The sequence below is a fragment of the Camelus bactrianus genome, chromosome 13 (genome assembly GCF_048773025.1).
Source record: "Camelus bactrianus isolate YW-2024 breed Bactrian camel chromosome 13, ASM4877302v1, whole genome shotgun sequence".
Taxonomy (NCBI): Eukaryota; Metazoa; Chordata; class Mammalia; order Artiodactyla; family Camelidae; genus Camelus; species Camelus bactrianus.
Genome location: NC_133551.1, coordinates 23088116 through 23108524, shown reverse-complemented (window position 1 = coordinate 23108524; position 20409 = coordinate 23088116). Strand labels below are relative to the sequence as shown.

The window sequence follows — 20409 nt, the reverse complement described above, 5'->3', positions numbered from 1 at the left end:
AAAGAATATAGAGAAATGGGAAAATATTCATTATACAGTTTCAAGAAAAGATACTAAACTTTGTATGTTGTATGATCCCAATTACATAACATACATATATATAGACATATATTGAAAACTTCTTTAGAACAATTAAATTAGGTCCACACTGTGTAGCACAAGCAGTCTGTACTCCTCTGTAGCACTAACTGCAGTGGTTATTGCTTATTCCATCAACACTCAAGCTGCTCCTCTTGTGTACCTCAGTATGTCTGGTGCCCAGTGCTGTGACTGATCCGTATTACATATTCAACAAATTAATTTGCTAACAAACGAATGAATGAGTAACAAATAAATAGAAAAAGACTGGAAAAAAACAGACAAAATAAGATTTAAAGTTGTGTTCTCAGGAGTGATTTGATAGAAGTGATTTTGATTTTCTTCTTTAAAAAATTCTACGTTAAATAATTCTAAAACAATTATCTTGTACAAACACAGAAAGTTATTAGGAAAAGTCAGTCTCCAAAGAGCACATGTTTTATGATTCCACCTACGTGAGATGTCCAGAATAGGCAAGTCAACAGGAAAGACAGATTAGTGGTTGTGTAGGACTGGGGGATGGGGAGTGAATGCTAAAGAGATACCTTGTTAGCATGGTTAAAAAAAATGTTCTAAAATTAAGATTATAGTGATGGTCTCACAACCCTGTACATATGCTAAAAACCACTGAATTATATGCTTTAAAGAGAATTAAATTAAATGTAAAGTGTACCTCAATAAAGCTGTTTAAGGTATTTTAAAGATTTGTAAAAATTATTTCATTACAAGCATTTTCTTAAAAATTTGAACCCACAAACAGGTCTTTGGGGTTGTAGCTCTGGATGTACATATCTGTAATTTTTTTTCTTTTCTCATAACATTTCAACAAAGACAATAAAGATAAATTTAGCACTAAGTGTGAGACCACCCACATAACATACATTCCTTGGCTCAAAGTAAGAAATTCTGGATTCACTACATTATTATTTGTACCCTTCCCCCAACACACACGCAAAAGTCTAAATAGTAAAACATAGAAAAACCTATGATATATTGAAAAACATGCAGTATTCCACACAGAGAGACTGAGCGATGCTTTCTTCCTTTCATTTACATGTCTCTGACCATCATCTCCTAAATAGTGTATCCTTATCATGTAATAACTCTCCAGCCACTCAGCTCTGAGTTACCTAAATTCCTTGTGATGCCTTTTGTAAGATGAAAATGCGGAGGTTAAGAGTTTTCTCGTAGGAAGTCAAGTTGAATTGCTAAAAGAAAATTTCCTAGCCACCTGTCATTCTCCTTCAGGGACTAGACTGTGAGATCATCTTGGGGCAGTCGACGAGAGTGTCAAAACTGAGGGTCATGATGCCAGCAGGGCTGGCTCCATCCTGAGACTGGATGGATACTGAAATGGCACAGTCACTGAAATCATAAAGGTCTGTTACTGAAACATACCTGGATAGACACAGAAAGCCAATCTTATCTATACCACGAACTGACTTTAATTTTCAATCTAAGTAAAGACTTCTTACTTTCTGATACCACATAAAGTCCCATAAATTGTGAGTGCTTGGTTATATAATTATACTCAAAAGATAATAATATTATGATAAAACACTGTCAAAACTGAAGTGGAGCAGATCAACTCCAAATTCACTTAACTGTGCTCAATTTAAGAATACTTTCAAACTTCAAATTCTGAAATTGTGACTGCTTTGGCTACCATGCATGCTAAACATGGGCTTCCTATTAGTAAGAGAGAGATGGATGGATGAATGCGTGAATTGATCAATGGGCAGATGAATGGATAAAAAATAGTATAAATGGAGAGTGAGAAAAGGAAGGAAGGAGGCAGGGTGGACAGAAGGAGAAAGAAAATACTGAGAATTTCAAATGGCAATGTTAAGCTACAAGAAGGCTGCTTAGGACAAAATAATTTGGGTCAAAAAGACTCATAAAATGAAGTAGCTGAGAGGTATAAGTTAAAATAGCACCACGGAAACGTGGGGGAAGATCTTTTTTCCACTTTACATCATGCTTTAACATATTGTGAGCAATCTCAAGACAGCAGAGAAGAGACAGAGTGGGGGAGAGCTATTTTAAGCATACTCTGTTTTTCAAATATTCATCGTTCACTGAAAAAGAAATCCCACCTCCGTCCTATTTAAGACAATACTGTGATAGGTTCAAGTTTGCTTGTCAGGGAGAAGGGCCAACGGATTTTAAATTACAACTCAGCAATATATCCCAGAGCCAAGTTGTCCTGACACGGGGTCACAAGGGTTGAAACACAATAATAGACAACCCATTAACAGAAAAGCCATCATAAACTCAAAATGTGATATACGTACAGCAATAAACTGCTCAGCCTTACACAGGGACATAAAAGAGGAAAAGATTTAAAAAAAAAAAAAAGAGCAGAGGTAGCACCCAAATTTCAGAGAAGATGGTGGGCACACTCTGAAATCTTGTATCGAATTTGGGGGAAGGTGACCACATAGTCATTCTTTTGAATACCATTCACGGATGGGCTACTTTAAAATTCCCCCCAAACAATGAAAAGTCTAAGAACAGAGAAATTGTGTGATCTCTGGAACTACATAAGCACTGGAGTGCAGACAACACTGATGTATCAGCATCAAGGATCCTCTGTCACTCCTAACTCTATAAAGCTGGAAAAAAAATACAACTTCCCCATGTTTCATTTCTTCTCCTGAAACATGGATGTCTGCCTGACTTGCCTCTTAAGGTGGTCAAAGAGCTAACATTTGCGAAAACACTTTAAAAAACCATAGAGGACTACAAAACATAACGTAGTATACTTTAAAGTTAAGAATAGGTTCAGAATAGATGATAACTCGCTGTATTTCAGATCCAGCTCTCTTTTTTCTCTCCTGGCCTCGTATCTTCTGGAGGAAAAGTGCCTCTCTGCTTTTCCTTTCAATAGCCTCCACAACCAGCAATGTCCACTATGTAGAACGAGAAAAACCCAAATAAAAATAGTCCAGTCATGTTTCCTGAGATTCCTGTATTGAGCTTAACTGCTCACCTTGACCCAAACGTCCTTCCCCAGTGTTAGGATACCCGCCAGATTCCTCCCACCACCTCGTCATCACACAGGCATTCACTGGCAGCACTGGAGGACCGACTGTAGCACAAGAATGTACGAAAGACACTCTCTCCAGTCTGGTCCTCTCTCCACTCTCTAGTCCGATGTTTATGTCTTAGAACGTGCCCCCCAACAACCTGGAATTAAACTACATATGCAGTGTTCCACTTTCAGAAATTGAAGATGGCTTTCTTATTCTGAGCAGCCTTCAAGACAGAAGATAAAAACAAGGATTAACATTTCTTTCAGTGACTTAAATTGTACTTCTTTCATTTGTCGATGACCTGAAGTCTGTCTCCTGTTCCCTTCTTCAAAGTACGAGTCATCAACGTTGGAGGAAAGCAGAGAGAGCAGCTTTTGAAAGTAGAAAGATGAAAAGGCAATCATTCCCCTTTCATTTGGCTCCCCTCTAACCCCTGCAGATTCGTTAGCAGATGATTATGAGAACCGTTTTCTAAGTGGAAGCCAGTATATTTGAGCACCTTCTGTCTGAGAGGGTAATAGGAAATCCCTCTATTTTTACATCAGGCATACCCATTCTTCTGATCCTGCCTTTATCATGCAATTAAGAAAAAACAACTCCTGTCTTTTTGGAAAATTTGTATCTCTTAAGACGCTATGGACTGTATGTTTGCATCCTTCAAAATTCATGTGAAAAGTCTAATCCCCAATGTGATGATATTTGGAGATGGAGACTTTGACAGGTAATTATGTTAAGAGTGGAGCCCACATGTTGGGTGTGTGTGTGTTTCTCTTTCTCTCTCTCTCTCTCTCTCTCTCTCACACACACACACACACACACACAGTTAGAAGGCAGCTATCTACAAGTCAGGAAACAGTCTGCTGGCAAATCACGAACTTCCCAGCCTCCAGAATTGTGAGAAATAGTTTGTTCTTCAAGGAGGCTTTTTTTGTTCTTGTTTTTGTTTTGTTTTGTTATAAGAGCCCAAGCCAATTAAGGCAAAGGATTTCCAGAGTGAGCAGTACCCCTTCCTCCAAATCTCTATACAGCAATAAGCATATTTCCTTCAAAAAACAAAAAACTGACTAGGTTGGGAAGCCCTTCTTGCTGGGACTTCTGCGTGTCCTCTGATGTTCTCCCTGGCTTTCCCTGAGAAGGGAAGACATCTGTCATACCCTGACACACAGACAGAAAGCCAAGAAAGCATTAAAAATGGCCTGCATTGGGTGACTTGGGAACAAAACACACAGAAGTAACATAATACTTTTTCAAAAGGGTTTCTAAACCTAAGAATGAATTACTGGCCTTGGATACCACTAATCCTGGAAAAAAGCATACCTAGATTTACAGGAGAATTCAAATTTCTTTACCACCCATTGATTGGTAACATTTCCAAGGGACAATTTTACTTCCTTCATTTTAAATCAATTTCTCTTTTTAGCAACACCGTGCTTTTTGAGAGCACTGGGGCACAGAATTCATTTAATTTTACTTTTTCAATCAATGTCTGCGAGGCCCCCTCAATCAATGGACCACTCTGGCTCTCCATTAGACACCTCTCTGGGCTGCTCACTGGCCTTTTGCGTCCCGCGTACGATCGCTGTATTCTTGCAGCCCTTTTAGTCAATCTTACAGGAAACGTTTTTGTCATTTTCCACCTTTGCTCTTTCTGTCATTTTTAAACTCTGAACTTCACTGTGTAATTTTGCAGCTTCTCTTTTGAACTTGACATGTATTATGTGCCTTTCGTGCCCTTAATCACTTTTTGCACTTTGGGGTTGATGCTTGTTGGTCTTTTCTAATCCTACTGTATTGATTGCTGTACAGCAAGCATTCTCTCCTCTCCTCTAAGAACACTGTTTGTCCTTAAACTACTTTCTTTCCTTCCAATGGCAAGAACCACCGAATTTTCTTCTACTAGTCCTTTCCAGGAACCCTCAGGTTCTCCATAGTTGTAACAACCAAGATCTATTCACTAGAATCATAACTACCTCTCTCTCAACATTAATTCTGCATACTCAAATTTGAAAAAGGAACCACAATGGCAAAAGGTGGAAAAGACTTACATGTCAACAGCAGGAAAGACAATGGCAAGAGAATATTCAGGAACAAGAACATGGTAACTTACAAATGATACCAGAGAGACAGTAAGAACAGTTTCTTAAAGAATTATAAAATGGGACATTGAGTTAAAGAATGATGCAAACACCTTAATCTTGTAGAAGTAAGAGTAACTAACTTTAAGGCTAGTGTGCCAGATACAAAAATATCAGCCATTAAGAATGCCAATACAGGCTACCATCTTCCCTTACGTAAAATTCTGCAATAGTGTCCCCAGTGGTCTTGTTGTCTCCATTATTATCTCCCTCCAACTCGTTCTCCAGAATGCTGCCAAAATTACCTTAAAATGCATACCTACTCAGTTTTCTGCTGGAAAACTTTTCAGCAGTTCTCCCTTCCATCTAAAGCCAAATGTTTAGAAAAATCCCACATGTCTAGGCTCTGTTTACACGTCTAGCCTCATTTCTAACCACTTCTTCCCAAGATCTGTGTGCTCCAAACAGAACACTCTTTATGATCTTTCTCCAGACTTCTGTATGTGCCTTGTCCCCTTAGCCAGAATGCTCCTTCTGGCCCCAGCTCCTCGATCTGTCCAGTGCCTGTTCACTCTTCACGTAGATGCCTCTTCTTATCTGAATCCTTCAGTAAAAGTCAAGTACCCCGCTTCTGTACGTTACCATGGTTCACTGTATTTCTTCTCTCATAGCACATAATATACTACGTTATATTATCTTGTTTACTTATATGCACCCACCGAGGTCAGCAAGCAGTACGATGGCAGTGACAACGTTTAGCTTTTTTCACCTTGGTATTCCAGCACCCAGCCCAGAAGCTGGTATTTGACAAATACATTATTGGATGGGTGTTGCACATATATTTAGGTGATGTTATTGTCTAGTAACCCAAGGCTTAATTTGAATTGCCAATTCTAATCCTTGTTGAAAATCTTTCTAGAATAAATGCTGGCAGCCTTTAGCATGTATGTTAAGTAGGGCTCATTAGTAAGGTACCTTGGGCATGTGGGACAATTGCTGCCTCTGTTATCTCTTGCCTGTGACCGTAAGGGTGTGTGGTTGGCACAAGTTACCCATGCTGTCCAAAATCCAGCTCTCAGGGCACCCACCCAGTCCTCTGTGCCTGTTCAGAGGTAGTCACTCAGCTACCACAATCTCCCTCATCTCACTCCGCTGAAGAGTCGGGGGGTTTCTAGTAAACTGCATCTCCCACCATTGTTAGCCTGACAACAGGCACATCAAGGGCCTTAGCCCTCCTTCTAGGGACTGCCAACCCCTGTATATTCTGTAATGAATCAGTCTACTTTTCTGCCTTAGTAAATCTAGTAAGATAAGAAAAACTGAATTTCTCTGGGATGGCTTAGTAGCTTTTAAGATCTCTGGGCCATTATTAGAGTGTTAGTGTTCTGAGAACTACAGATTTTAGAGACCCAGAAAAGGGGATTGGAACAATACTAAGCTCCTCTAGAAGTTTATGAGATCAAAGACTACTTAATTCAATATATGCTGCTTGATTTGTAAAATTTTTTTCCCTTCTCTTCAAAATTTCTCCTGGAAGTGCAAGAAATTCTGTCAACTAAGGGTTCAACAAAGAGAAATGGAATTGAATCAGATTTGAAACATTTACATATCCATGTTTACCCATTAAAGCAACATCAAATTTTTCAAGAGAAAAATTCCTAAGAAAAGTTATACTGCTGTCATAAATAGAAATAACAGTACTTCCCTGATTTTTCAAGAAATGACATTTTTAAAATGTCAGGGAAAGTGAGTAAAAAATAAAGCCTTTGAGCATTTGAATGGATGGGTCCAAATCAAAAATACTTTCCACTGGTTTATTAACAGAAAAGAAAAAAATTAAAAATGATGTGACTTACTGCCCAAAGTAAGGATATCATTGAGAAAGTATCTTCCTTCCCCTTAGGGCTAAGAGTAGAAAGTATTCTGCTATTGAAAAAATAAAAAGTGAAATTTCAGGTCAAGGATACATGAAGGTAAAACAGAGTGCTGTCCAAAATATTGGTATTTTATTGGAGAGTATAAAATCAAATGTGTTCTTAGTTATAGAATGTGGGATAATCAACCTGTCAGAGTTAAAATGGGCCATGAATTTTCAAAAAGGGCATCAGAAGAAATCATCTACAGAAAAGCCATTTGGTACTGCCTTTAAACAACCCTAGTTCCCAAATGTATCTGTTCATTTGCTTCCTTTTCTTTCTGAATATAAATTTTCTGGCAGACATTGTGCCCCATAATTGTCAAGCTTCCATGTTTCTTCTTTGTTGACCCAGTGATCGCTCTCAGCCATATCTCCTGATTTTACTCATACCACAAATTAAACTTTGGGAAATTACCAGTGACCCTAACATTTTCAAGTATCTCCTCCCCATTTCCATCAGACAACATAACCAGCAACTAGCTCTTAAATGTTTTTCCCAGACCACCACTGACAGAACCCACAGACCTATCCTGACTCTGTCCAAATAGGGTTCAGCCAATGAAAGTGAGTCACAAGTCAAGTCACATACCTGGACCAGTGATAGAAAGGTTGGGCACTTGGACAGATAAGTAACAGACATTAAATTTAGAAAGTGTGAGATGACCAGGGCCTAGAATGTCTTCTAAGTCTGGAACATTTACCAAGATGTGCTCCACAAAATAGTAACATGTGAAGATGCCCCCCAGACTCACTGCCAGGATCAATAAATATAGAAGCAGCTACACAATACAGTTTTTGTCTTGGAGATTCAGAAAGTGCATGAGCATATTAAAAGATTAAAGAAGCCTAGCCATGAAGAAACCTGTTTAGTTTTGTTTAACCTCGTATTTGCCAAACCTTTTTGACCATCGAATACTATTAAGATCCCAGAGTAGGGGAGAAAAAAGATCCCAGAGAACTGGTGTCCCCAGGAACAGGCTTCAGGAAAGGCTGACCTGCTCAGCCACGTACATTTGCTGCTGCTCCTCGACCCCCGCTAGGGCTACCCTACATGCCCAGGTGGTGGTCACATGTTTTAAGCAGTGTTCTTAAACTTCCATGCACATACAAATCACTGGGGATCCTGTAAAATGTAGATTCTAACTCAGTGGGTCACTCAGGGGCCTGAGAGTTGCATTTCTAACAAGGCTCCGGGTGATGCTGCTGCCGCTGGCCTGTATCATATTTTCAGTAGCAAGGTTCTAAGGGAACATTGCAACAGAAAGATCTTCACATCTCTAATCTCTTTATCCTACCCCTAATAGTGAGTCCTCTTAAAATACTACTTTCACTGTGTCTCTTTGCTGGTCAAAACCTTTCAGTGGTTCCCTACTCCCTGCTACATGAGTCACTCAACAGTAGAGATTTACTAAACTTTCACTGTGTGTCAATAGATTAACACATCCCCTGACCTTTTACAATCAGGAGCCAAGTGGGAGAGTAAGAAACAATGGACAGAACGCCAGGAGCCAGAACAAGAAGGGAAGTTATTTCTTCAGACGTCAGTTTCTTCATCCATAAAATGAAGGATAACCTAGGCTGGTGTATTTAATCCTCCGTGCGCACTGTAGTCCTTAATACAATCAGAGTCTCAGCCCAGACCAGTTAAATGCAGGCTCTCAGTATCTCCTGCATGAAGGCACAGGTAGGTTGTAAAAGCTCCCCACACGAAGCTAACGCACAGCCAAGTTTGAGAACCACCGGACTAACCGATGATTCCCAAACCATCAGCATCGGCACCAGCTGCGCACTTGTTAGAATGCAAGTGCCCAGGCCTCACCCCAGACTTACTGGATCAAAAATGCGGGGCAGGGTCCAAAAATCTAGGTTCTAGCCAGCTCTCCAGGTGACTCTGACCCCCTTTGAAAACCACTGTATTAGACAGTAAGTCACTTCCCTCCAGCTCCAAAATGCTATCAGTTCTTTGCCCTCTGACAGCCTTGGCAAGGACTTTTGCCTTCCAGACTCGTAGGTGCAAAGGATCAGCTCTGGAATTAGACTTCCTGGATTGAAGTCCCAGCTCTTACAGTTGACTGCTGTGCACTCTAGATGACTTCAGTTGTCGGTTTCAGGTCCTCATCTGTAAAATGAGGATGCTAATAGTACCTGCTTTCATAAAGTTGCTATGAAATTTAAATGATTTCATATCTGTAAGTCACTTTGCAGAGCAGTACTCAGGTCATAACTCAGTCATCACCCTCCTGTTGAGCACTTCCTTGGCCGCTATCCAAAACTGCAGCCCACCCCTACCATTCATTCCATTGTCCCCTCCTCTGGTTTATTTTTCTCCTTTGTACTTACTACTCTCTAAATTACTATGTGTTTCACTTATTGCTTTATTATCTGTTTTCTCCCACTAGGATGTAAACTCTTGAAGATCAATTATTTGTCCATTTTGCTAAAAGCTGTATCCCCTATCTAGAACAGGGTCCGACACATTGGAAACACTCAAAAAATACTGGTGGAAAAATAAATAAATGTTAACTATTATCAATGTTAATATTATTAGCAACCCAGGTTTTTCTTTATTGGAACCTAACAGTTTATACTTCCTATTTATGGTCCCAAATTGTGCTGATGTTTTATTCCATGCTTTATCTAAATTCTGCCCCATACCTAAAAATGCCCTTTTATCTAACTTCAGCCCACTTTAGGTCTTGAGCAAGTTCTACCTCTTCTTTTAATATTCCCTGATGACTCTAGCCCTCTAGTTCTCAGAATAGCTACAGTGTTTACTGCCTACACTACACAACTTAACACTTAATTTTCTTAATTTAATGTCAGTAGAATGACTTCTAAGAAATTAACTTTTAAAAAGCTGCATCATTTCTGCAACAAGAATTTCATGAAAACTGGGGAGGAAGGGCCCCCCCAAAAAAACGATGGGAAAGGTTATCATTAATTAGCCATGTTGTTCTCAAATAACTAAAATAGTGCTCTACATTTTACAAGGCACTTTTATACACACCAGCCTAGTTTTCACCAGATGATCTCAAAGACTATGGTCTCCCTGCTCTTAAATTTTCAAAATATCTTCAAGTATATAGAGAGAACATTTCTTGAGGTTGAAAATTAAAAATAAATCATGAAAGTCATACTAAAAGCGGAAAATGACCTAAGAAGTTGTTGCGTTCAGGTATGGCGACTAAGTAGCTCTCTTGCTCCCAGGCTGCCTGGCAGCTGGAAGAGACCCACCCTCATCCCCAGTACAGCCCTCGAGGCAGGCAGTACAGTCGATCAGAGCTGGCACACAAGGGGGCACCTATTTGCCCTACCAACTTAGTCTAACCATCTTGGTTCTAAAAGGAAAGGAAACATGCTAAGAAATTGAAAGTGATTTGTCCAGGCACATACATGGTAGCAGACCAAGACCAGAACCAGCACCCAACTCCTCAACCAGGGCTCTCTCCACTCCCCTCCCAAGTCATTTCTGAAATTCAGTATTTCAATTTCCATTCTAAAGCAATCAAAACACAAGACCCAAAGCTTTGACAGAGACTTTTCATATTAATGCTCATGAATATAATGTTGAAACAAAAAATGACAGCTTCAAGCCAAGTGATAGACAAGGCTGGTTAGTCTGTTATTTTTCAGTTGGGTTTATTTACCGAAGCCTAGAATGTGCCATGACTAGAAACAGACAAAACTGATTATTTTAATTCCACTGTCCTAGGAAAAAAGGGAAATAGTCTTCATTAATAGGAACTGGGCTCGACTCCAGTCCTGAAATAACATACTACTGAATCAACTTTTTAAAGGTGACCTTTCTCTCATTAATGGCAAAGTATTATTTAAATATACTTTAATCACTAAATTTAAATTATAGGAAAACACACATATTTAAAGGAATATGAAAAAGAGATGAGAGAGAAATAAACATCTATTTTAACATAATGACCACTTCCTCACCATGGAAATGATGCCTACATTATAGAATTATCATTTTTCCAAAACCTCTCTCTAAAAGACAGTTTCCAAATGCTACAACCACCTTTGTAACTCATTTGGAATGAAAGTCACTTGACAAATTTTACCTAGCCAATTGATAGCTCTATCTTGATTAAATCTCATTTTTAGGCATACTTTAATTGAAAGCTGCTTTTGGGGGGAGGGGGGGAACCATCTAACAGTTAGAAATCGCCTCTGGCACTGTCTGCATTACCCAAGGAAACCAGGATGACAACTGGCAGTTCTGTTACTGCATAGAGTTAAGCCCATTTAGCAACTATGTTCCTTAGTTACAAGGTACCAGCAGTTGGTCCTGTAACCTGTCCTTTCACCCTGATAAGGTGAGCCTAGCTCACAGTGGAGGGTAGGATGAGGGAAGAAGCAAACACATAGGATGTCTTCAGTGTGTACTCTGCTACCATGTCAAAGTAGGGGAGGGAGTGGCGGTGGTGCTCAGCCAGCCAGAGGAGTTGAGGATCTGCACTGCCCCTGCTCCACAGAAAAGTGCAGTCGGTTCAAGGGTGCTCCGAGGGTCTGGATAGACACAAGAACATTCTCCGCGGGCCTCAGAAAAAACCTAGCCACAGACTGATGCTTGCTACGAGACCCCCAGAAGGCTGAACTGATTCTCCCCTCCACCCCCTTTATCAGTCAAGATCACTGGTGCTCCATGAATAAGCAAGAATAAAACCGAGAGCTGTGGTCAGACCCCATCATGCTAGCCTAGGCATGGGTCCTTTAGGCGAATAGATCAGCCAAGGCAAATCTTGACATCTAAAGTGGACCAGTCATCCCTGAACAATGTTTGTGAAACACTGAACCCTCTGCTTCCAGCCTGGTCATTCTAAAAATTCAGAGGTCGCACTCCCTGCACCATGTTATGTATCATTTTCAACCTACTTACTCATCTGGAAAAGCAGGCAACTACCCCAACTCACGTAGCAGAAATATTCTTGGTTGGCATCCAAGACACCATTAACAATTATGGAAAATACTTAAAAACACGACTATTTATAATAAAACTCCAAATTCCTTAAAACTGACTATATGCTGGCTAATCCAATAGAGTCAGTAGAGAATAAATTTGGGAGTTGGGAAGACTTGGTTTGGAATCAGTTTTGTCACCTCCTAGTTCTGTGACCATGAGCAAATTACTTATTACCTTTCAGCCCAAGTTTTCTCTTTTATAAAATAATCACAACGAAATTTATTTCACACTGTAGTTCTGAGGATTATTTGAAAAATATAGAAAAAGGCATAAAAATGCCTGACTCAAGATAGAAACTAAATAAATATCTATTTCTTTCCCTCATTTTCATTTTTCTAGTAAAGAAAATACCTATGTTAAAATGTTTTTAAATGTTGTATGTGGTTTAGAAAATTAAGCAACATGCCAACGTCTTAGCCATGAAACTCTAGTCTATATGGCTAATTTGAAGCAACTACTATTTATGTATGTGATTATACATAAAATCTGAATGAATTATAACTCTGTGCACTCATCTAGTTGAACAATTTATCTGGATCTTTTTCCAGAAACATATCACAGCTTTATTTCAATCCCACTATGGTAGAAGAGAAAGAGAACACAGACACCTCTTCAGCTGAATAATAGCAATATTTTACAGCCTTTTTTCCATCAAGTGCTTTTCTTTTGTGTTCAATACCATGCATGTCTCAAAATAATTGTGCTTATCTGTCTTCCAAAGCCTGCTTACAGCCTTTAATATTGCAAATACACCCCGACTGCATTAGGAGCAAATATGTACAGTCCTGGGAGAAAAAAAAAAGAGGCAAAGAAAGGCATGTTTGATGCACATGAGAGAAAAGGCAGGAACAGTCTTATGGCCAAGAACAACAGCAGGCTTGTCCATCTGTCCATCATGGAACTGAGGGAACTGAGTTGTGCACACTAGTTATCAACAGGAGGTGGCCATGTGGGCATCACACTAAAATAGAAATTCTGTCATCAGGAAGACAAGGTGAGAAAGGAAGAAAGGATTAACCATTTCAGAATCAATTTCTGGGTTAGCAGGGTAAACACAAAGACTTGCTTCATGTTTCTTACTCATAGATTATAAAGCTTTTATTCATTCATTAAACATTTTCTGGGTGCTTTTCAGAAGCCAGACAATGTGCTATCCATTATGGATACAAAGAATAATTTCTTTTTTTAGCAATTCATTTGAAGGACAGAGAAGTAAACAAATAACTATAATACAGCAAGATGACAGCTAATGTGTATATACTGTGCCATCAGAACCCAAAGGAAGAAGTAATTAACTATGCAAAAATATGGCAACTTTACAAATTTGTGAGTCATCTTTGCACAGGGGCTATGCCAGTCTTCTTTGTAATATTCCAGTGTTGTTTTATGTGCTCCAGGAGTGAGGCTGACCACAGAAGTAGACTAGAAAATCCAAGAATGAACAGATGGGTCTTGATCAAGATAATCTTTATCTTACAGTGTAAGAAAAGTATTATTGCTTTTACCATCATTTATTGCAGTCTTTTTTTTTTTAAGAATGGGAGCATGTTTAATTTTTGTATGACTTTTAATCTTATTAACTCCATCTAAACATGTCAATTTCTATTTTTATATAACATCAGTATGTTTGAGAGTGTGACCATTGGACAATAAGATAGATATAGATATTGATATAGACATAGATATAGAAATAAATGTAGAAACAGTTTCTTGGCTTCTGGAAATACTAGTTATGACATATTTCTTCAAATTTTACAATGAAACATTTTCTTTCAGGCAACTGCCCAACAGAGAAGTGAATATAAGGCATAGCATTTATTGGCATTTTGCAAAATTAAGACGTTAATACAAATAAATCCTCAGTGGCTGTAAGACATACTATAAAGACTTCCTTTCAATTGCAGAAATGAATAAGGAGTGATGTGAGGCACTCCCATTTAAGCTGAAGTAGAAAGTCTGGGTAAACTGCCAGCTTGAAAATTCTCTTTAAATGTCTACTGGCTTTGTTGGTAACACAGTAGCACTTGGAAACAAAATTTACAACAGTTACAGATTAAATTTATTATTCATCTCTGAAGCAATTTTTGGTCCTAAATCTTTACCCAAATAAATCTTGACCAATCTTTACCTTTAAGGTCTCATCTTGATTATCTCTCTAGCACTGGTATGCCTCTTAGTTGTTCCCGAAGCCTGTGTTGCCCTGGAGTTATATGTATAAAAATACTAGGTTCCTCTCCCAGACCCCTCCCACAGTCACAGCAGCCAATGGCACATTCTGAAACTAATGCACGAGGCATTATCTTGCCTCCTGGACTAGTACCAGGCTCAGCCAGAGTCCAGGCCATCCGGGAAGAATACACTCCAAAGAGTAATCACAATCATTCTCCCTGCCACTGGCCCGATGTCCTCTCCTGGTGGCCATCAAAACGGAAATGCTTTATGCCCTGACAAACTCAACAGACCATAGTCACACTATTATGATTATGCATCAATCTGACAAGATGTGAAAGTCCTAAACTGTATTTCTAATCTCTGCTTCAGTCACATAATTAACCTTTTCCACATGCCAAAATTTAATTTGTAACTTACTTACATATAATGAAAACCACAGTGCCTACATATAGATAATTGCTTATTGTTTGTATTCGGCCCATCTGTCAATTCTCTATCAGTAATTCCTGGTCCCTGTTCTCGATGTGACTCTCATATCATGACACCTAGCACAACTTCACAGGTAATTTTATGTTTACCAAGGAGTCTGACTTATAAATGCCAAAGAGAAAGTCATTCATTAATTTAAAGTCAAAGGCCTGCAAAGCTGCTTGGCCTTAAATGAAGGCCAACGGAAGGATCAATTAATGCAAGTTAGAAAAAGTGGATATTATGTGAACGAAATGGTTTCTTTCTGATGGTGGAAGCTGGGATGTCTCTTCTGGGTTACCTAATAGCCATTATGCAGAAAAGAGAGATAAATATTAAATGAGCAACAGGGAAAAGAGCTGGGTAACGCTCAACCTACAAGGGCGTCATAGTTCCAAAACTCCGGGAGGATGCCAGTCACGTGGTTTTGAGAAACTGTTTTCCCTTTAAGAGCTGTTAGCCACGATAGCAATGTCCTGATCTCTACTCACATAAGCCAGTCTAAACCACAACAAAGCTCAGCTGTAATTCGGCTCTAGTCATTCTACCTCAAACACACTTAACCATTTGTAACACACTTCTAAATTTCAATTTGCGAATAAAATAAAAACCACTGTTTATTCAACATATACATACTACGTCACCAGCACCGTGCCAGTTTAATCCTTACTTGGGTCTATGAGGTGATTATTTTTACTCTCTTTCACAGAGAAGCAAACAGGCCTAAAAAGCTAATCTTCCCCAGGCATGAGAATGTTAATGACACTGTATATCTGCGTAACAGAAAATGTCCTGAAATCTGACATTCCCCAGTTTTCATTCTTGAGGAACACTTGCAGTACACACGCAGAGGGCAGAGGCTCTGGACACAGGACCCCCCGTAACCCATCCACGGGAGCCAGGGCCCACGCACTACAAGGCCGTTGCAGCCTTCTGGAGCCTATACAGACTTAGACAAAGTCCTGGGCCCTTTTTTAAGTCTCATTAGACCTTCAGATCTTATTTTTAATAACCCTTTTAATCTTTTTAAAATTCTCAGCCAAAGATCAAAGCCGCTGCTTAGCTTTCAGCTACACACTCTATATCTTCCATTTTAATTTGTACTTATGCAACATTTTCCTTTTTTTTCTTTTCATAGCAGAGAATAGATGTGCCTTCTTGAAGGAATAAAAGTTGCCCTTAAGGAAGAGTATTCATTTTCAATAAACATTTACTAAGTAACTACCTTTTTGAATGTTAAAAGCTAATCCTGAAGAAGGTTAAAAAATTTTTTTGAAAAAAAAGGACAGGGTGGAATAAAACCTGGTCTTTTCCCTGCCAGGGGCTTAAAACCTAATTATAGAGACAGAAATAGTAGGAATTAGGGTCAAAATTTAAAGTGTAGCCTCATGGTCTCTCTCCAAGGAATGACTTCTGATACGATGTTGCTTCTCTAAGGAGCAAGCTCTGGCTTCCCAATGAGACATAAGAAAGGAGGCTGAAAATAATAATCTTTTAAAATAAATGTCAGGGAGCCTGGTTCTAGCAATAACTCTTAAGGTAGAAGGGACAAGGGAGGAGAAAGGGAGCAGTTTCAGAATTGACTTGAGTGTGATGGGGATGAACTGTTACAAACCCCACGGCCCCTGCTCACCACACCTCCCCCAGAATCACTGCTTTAGGGAGCCCCCGGGCATAGAAGGGGAGGGTGTGATACATCTCAGAGGTCTTGAGAGAGAAAACACTGAGGACCACAATGCCCAGTACGCCACAGGTTTTCAGGTGCAGCTCCTAGTGACACCATAGTGTGTACTCATTTTTCTATATGTCCTTATTTAATATGGAGCAAATAATGTTTTACCCGAAGGTCTAGATCAAGAGGGACTTAATTCAAGTAGGTGATTACCTTGGTCACTCATTAAGATTAGAGGCTGTTTCTTCAGAAGACCTGAACCATTGCAAAGTTGAGTTGCTTAGAAAGGGGTCCGTGATAAAAATAAGTATGAAGGTGGTTATCTACAGCAAATGATTTTAACTTATTAAAAGACAACCTTTGGGGAATACTCCCATAACCTACTGTGATTTATGCTCCCTAGACACCCAGAGAATTAGCATCATTCTCTTCTAACATAAAATCCTGCAGGTATCTACTCTCTTTTGAGAAGACTTTGTTCTCTTCTTTACTACTAAAATAAAATCCTCAGTGCCACAGTCTCCTAAATCTACCTCCGTTATTTTTACCATCTACTCTCACACTTCGCATCCACCTGTAAAGTGCAGCCCTAACCAGTTTACGTCTCTGTATTAGCCTCCACCCATATGCACCCTTTCTCAGCATTCACATTTCTGTTTTTATGTTTAGCTGCCACAATGACTAGTAAATTGATTGTGGTAGATGGCGTTATTTTTTTGAGTTTAGCTCTATTGTTGTTCTAATTTTAGGGAGAGGGGTTGTGTATGTGTAATTATTATTTAACATATAACTTGCTGTAAAAAAATTTTTTTCTTACCAAAAAGTACTTTTTAAATGAAAGGGAAAAGCTGCTTAATTTTCTACCATGTAGAAATTATTAGTAAGATTTTGTTGTTTTTCCTATCAGTCCTTTTTCTATGTGTTTTTTAACTTTTTGTTTTGAAATAATTTTAGACTTACAGAAAAGTTGCAAAAATAGTAGTGCAAGGGCTTGTCTACTCCTCACCCAGTTTTTCCTACTGATAACATCTTCCATTATTATAGAACATACTTATCAAAGTCTTCTATGTATATTTTGACAAGATGAAATCATACTTTTTGTTCACTGCTTCTTACATTTAATATGATAGCATAAGGATTTGTTATTTAAAATTTTTCAAAAACATCATTTGAATGTCCAGGTAATGTCACACAACATCAATGCATATTTTATTTAACTATTTCCACACTGTTGGATAATTAGATTGCTTGCAATCATTCTCTATTATTAAAAATTCTCATCAACACAGGTTACAATTTTTAAAAACATCTACTAATTTTATAGGTCAAAAAATGGACTATCATTATGAATTAATTTTTAAATTATTACTGAAGGTGAACATCTTACATGCTTATCAGTCATCTTTATTTCACCTCTTATAAATTATTTATCAGGTTCTTTGCCCATCTACTTGTGGGTGTCTAAATATGTTTCTTACAAATTTGTGTGAAGCTTGCATATGAAGAATATTAAGCTTTTGATTCAAAGACTACAGTATTTTTTATTGTTTGATGATTGTTCTTTTTGTTTTCATTTTGATAGTCCAAAACACTTTGCCAATTGAAAACAAAATATCTCTTTTACAGTCGTAATGTGTAACTGAAAGGCATTTTCATTCTCAAACTGAGATCCACCAACTACTAAGCATACGAAGATGTGACCATTGGGAATTACGGGAATTTCTTTCCTTAAAAAAGAGAAAATATATTATTCAAACTTGACAAAAGCTGCAAAGGTACAAAGGTCAAAGGAGGAATCCTAAGTTATAATAAGATGCCATGTTGTACAAAATAAGGACAGCTTATGAAAGGAACAATTTGTATTGTAAGTTCTTATAGTGTTAATTTGTACACTATTTTAGTGTCATAAATATTCATAGCTAAACTAAAACTTAATTTATAATTACAAATTGAAAATCAGAAAGCTATATTACACTGCAACAATGTGAAACTGCATGAGAGTCCCACAAACAGCCCAAGTTTTCTTGCATCTCCTGCCTCTGTCCTTACTGGTCCCTTTGCCAGGAATCTCTACCGCTCCCTCCCTCTACCCACACCACGTGGAAAACTCCTGGGTCTCACTGTCACTCCCCTCCACCAAGCCAACCCCTCCTCCTCGACATCATCTTAATTATTGTGTCTGCTTCTCCACGTCTATTTTTACTGTCTCATAGGAAGTTTTTATCGCTGCCCCCCCCCCCGGTCAATAACCTGAGAACAAGAGATTCAGCCATCACTGAGCCCCAGTGCCTAGCAAAGATTTTGACATATATCAGGAGCCCTGTTAATGTTTACAAAATGAACTGATTTATCCACATAAGGTAACAGTCTTCAGGGAGACTTATAAGAAACTCAGCCTTGTTTATGTATTATACCAATAAATAATCCTGCAAGTTCATCTACCAACTCTGCCAGCGGCTCTGTCTTCCTGGAGGCCACAGTTTCACCTTGGCATCGTCAGATGGTTTCTATTCAATGACAGTGACTCAAGCGGAAAAGAACACCTTTCCTCAGGTAGACAATTAATAATCTTTTTTTTTAAATTTTTATGTTGAAATAATTTCAAACTTACAAAGAGTTGGAAGACCAGAAGAACAGCTGTGTACCTTTCAACCAAATTCACCAGTTGTTACCACATTGCTGCATTTGATCTCTTTCCACACACACACGCTCAGACACATAAACATGTACACACACCACGAGACATTTTCCCTGAACCACTTGAGGGTTATGTGCAGAATCATGCCCTTTTATCCCTAAGTACTTCAGTCTTCATTTCCTAAAAACAAGGACATTCTCTTAGGTGGCCACAGCACATTTATCAAATCCAGGAAGATAGCATTTACAAAACACTTTTACATAATATGCAGTCTACATTTCTTTTTCTCCCACTGTCTCAATAATGTCCTTCATGGAATTTTTTTCTCTGATCCAGATCAAAGACCACAAAGCACATACTGCTGGCATGACTTGTTAGTTTCCTTCATCAGAAATAGCTCTTCACACTTTGTTCTTTATTACATGAATATTTTTCAAAAGTACCAGAGGAGTTATTTTGGAGAATGTCTCCTTGAGCCTATCTGATGTTTCCACACGATTAGATTCAACTCATGCACTTTGAACAGGAATACTACATAAACAATGTTATGACTGCCTCAGTGTATCATGTCAAGAATCAAATCTCAGTTTATCTCATCAACAGTGGTGTTAACTTTATCATTCAATTAAGTGGTGTTAGTCAAGCTTGCCTGCGGTACAGTTACCATTTCTCACCTTGAAATGAGTAAGTAATCTCTGGGGAGATACTCTGATAATATATAAATATCCCATTCCTCTTCAAACTTTTAACATCCACTGATTCCTCTGAATCCACTGTTTCCACAGTGGTTGCAAAACGGTGATTTTCTACTTCCATTATTCCATCTACATTTATTAGTTTATGTAATCATTCTTTTCCTTAAATTTCTTCTCCTTGATTTGCATTTTTACTCCTTATAAGTATGTCCATCTTCAAAACTTTCAAAAGTTATTTTTAAATCTATTTTTAAACTTTGTCACATTTTTCTTTAACTTTACAATTTCAATGTTTCATGTTAAGAAGCACAGAGCTGACATTTCATATTGCTCCAGTTAACCATTTCCCTACTTCATAAAACTTTGTTCAAAACTTCTAAATCTGTTTCAAACTTCTGATTGTAATCCAAGACTAGCCCTGTCTCATTACAATGCTATCTAATCAGTAATGCAAAAAGTCTAATTCTGACCTCAGAATCTTGTTAACACATCTCTGGTTTGTACAGACTGACTCGTATTTTTATTATATTTCATTTCATAGTGAAGAATAAGAAAGATTTAATCTAATCTTCTAATTTAGGTACAAGTAACCTTCAATTATACTAGTTTAATTTTGTTCAGAAAAGAATCAAAATGAAATCCTTGAAGAATGGATTGATCTAACAATTTTGGTGAAAACAAAA

The 20409-nt window shown here is 38.3% G+C and overlaps 1 protein-coding gene and 1 non-coding gene across 3 annotated transcripts in view; both read right to left on the bottom strand.

The window, feature by feature from the left end:
• The window catches only part of SLC44A5 (solute carrier family 44 member 5), a 317439-nt gene that overhangs the window by 236847 nt on the left and 60183 nt on the right, over positions 1–20409 (bottom strand). The window contains exon 1 of one of the 2 annotated variants that reach the window (XM_074376232.1): positions 14210–14382. The exons of the other annotated variant lie outside the window; for it this stretch is intronic. The gene's annotated coding sequence lies outside the window, so the exon portion shown is untranslated. Of the gene's footprint in view, positions 1–14209; positions 14383–20409 lie in introns of those variants that run through there. 2 annotated transcript variants of the gene reach the window in all.
• On the bottom strand, positions 13383–13487 carry LOC123619286 (U6 spliceosomal RNA). Its single transcript, XR_006727847.1, has one exon. It is a non-coding gene; the product is annotated as a U6 spliceosomal RNA (small nuclear RNA).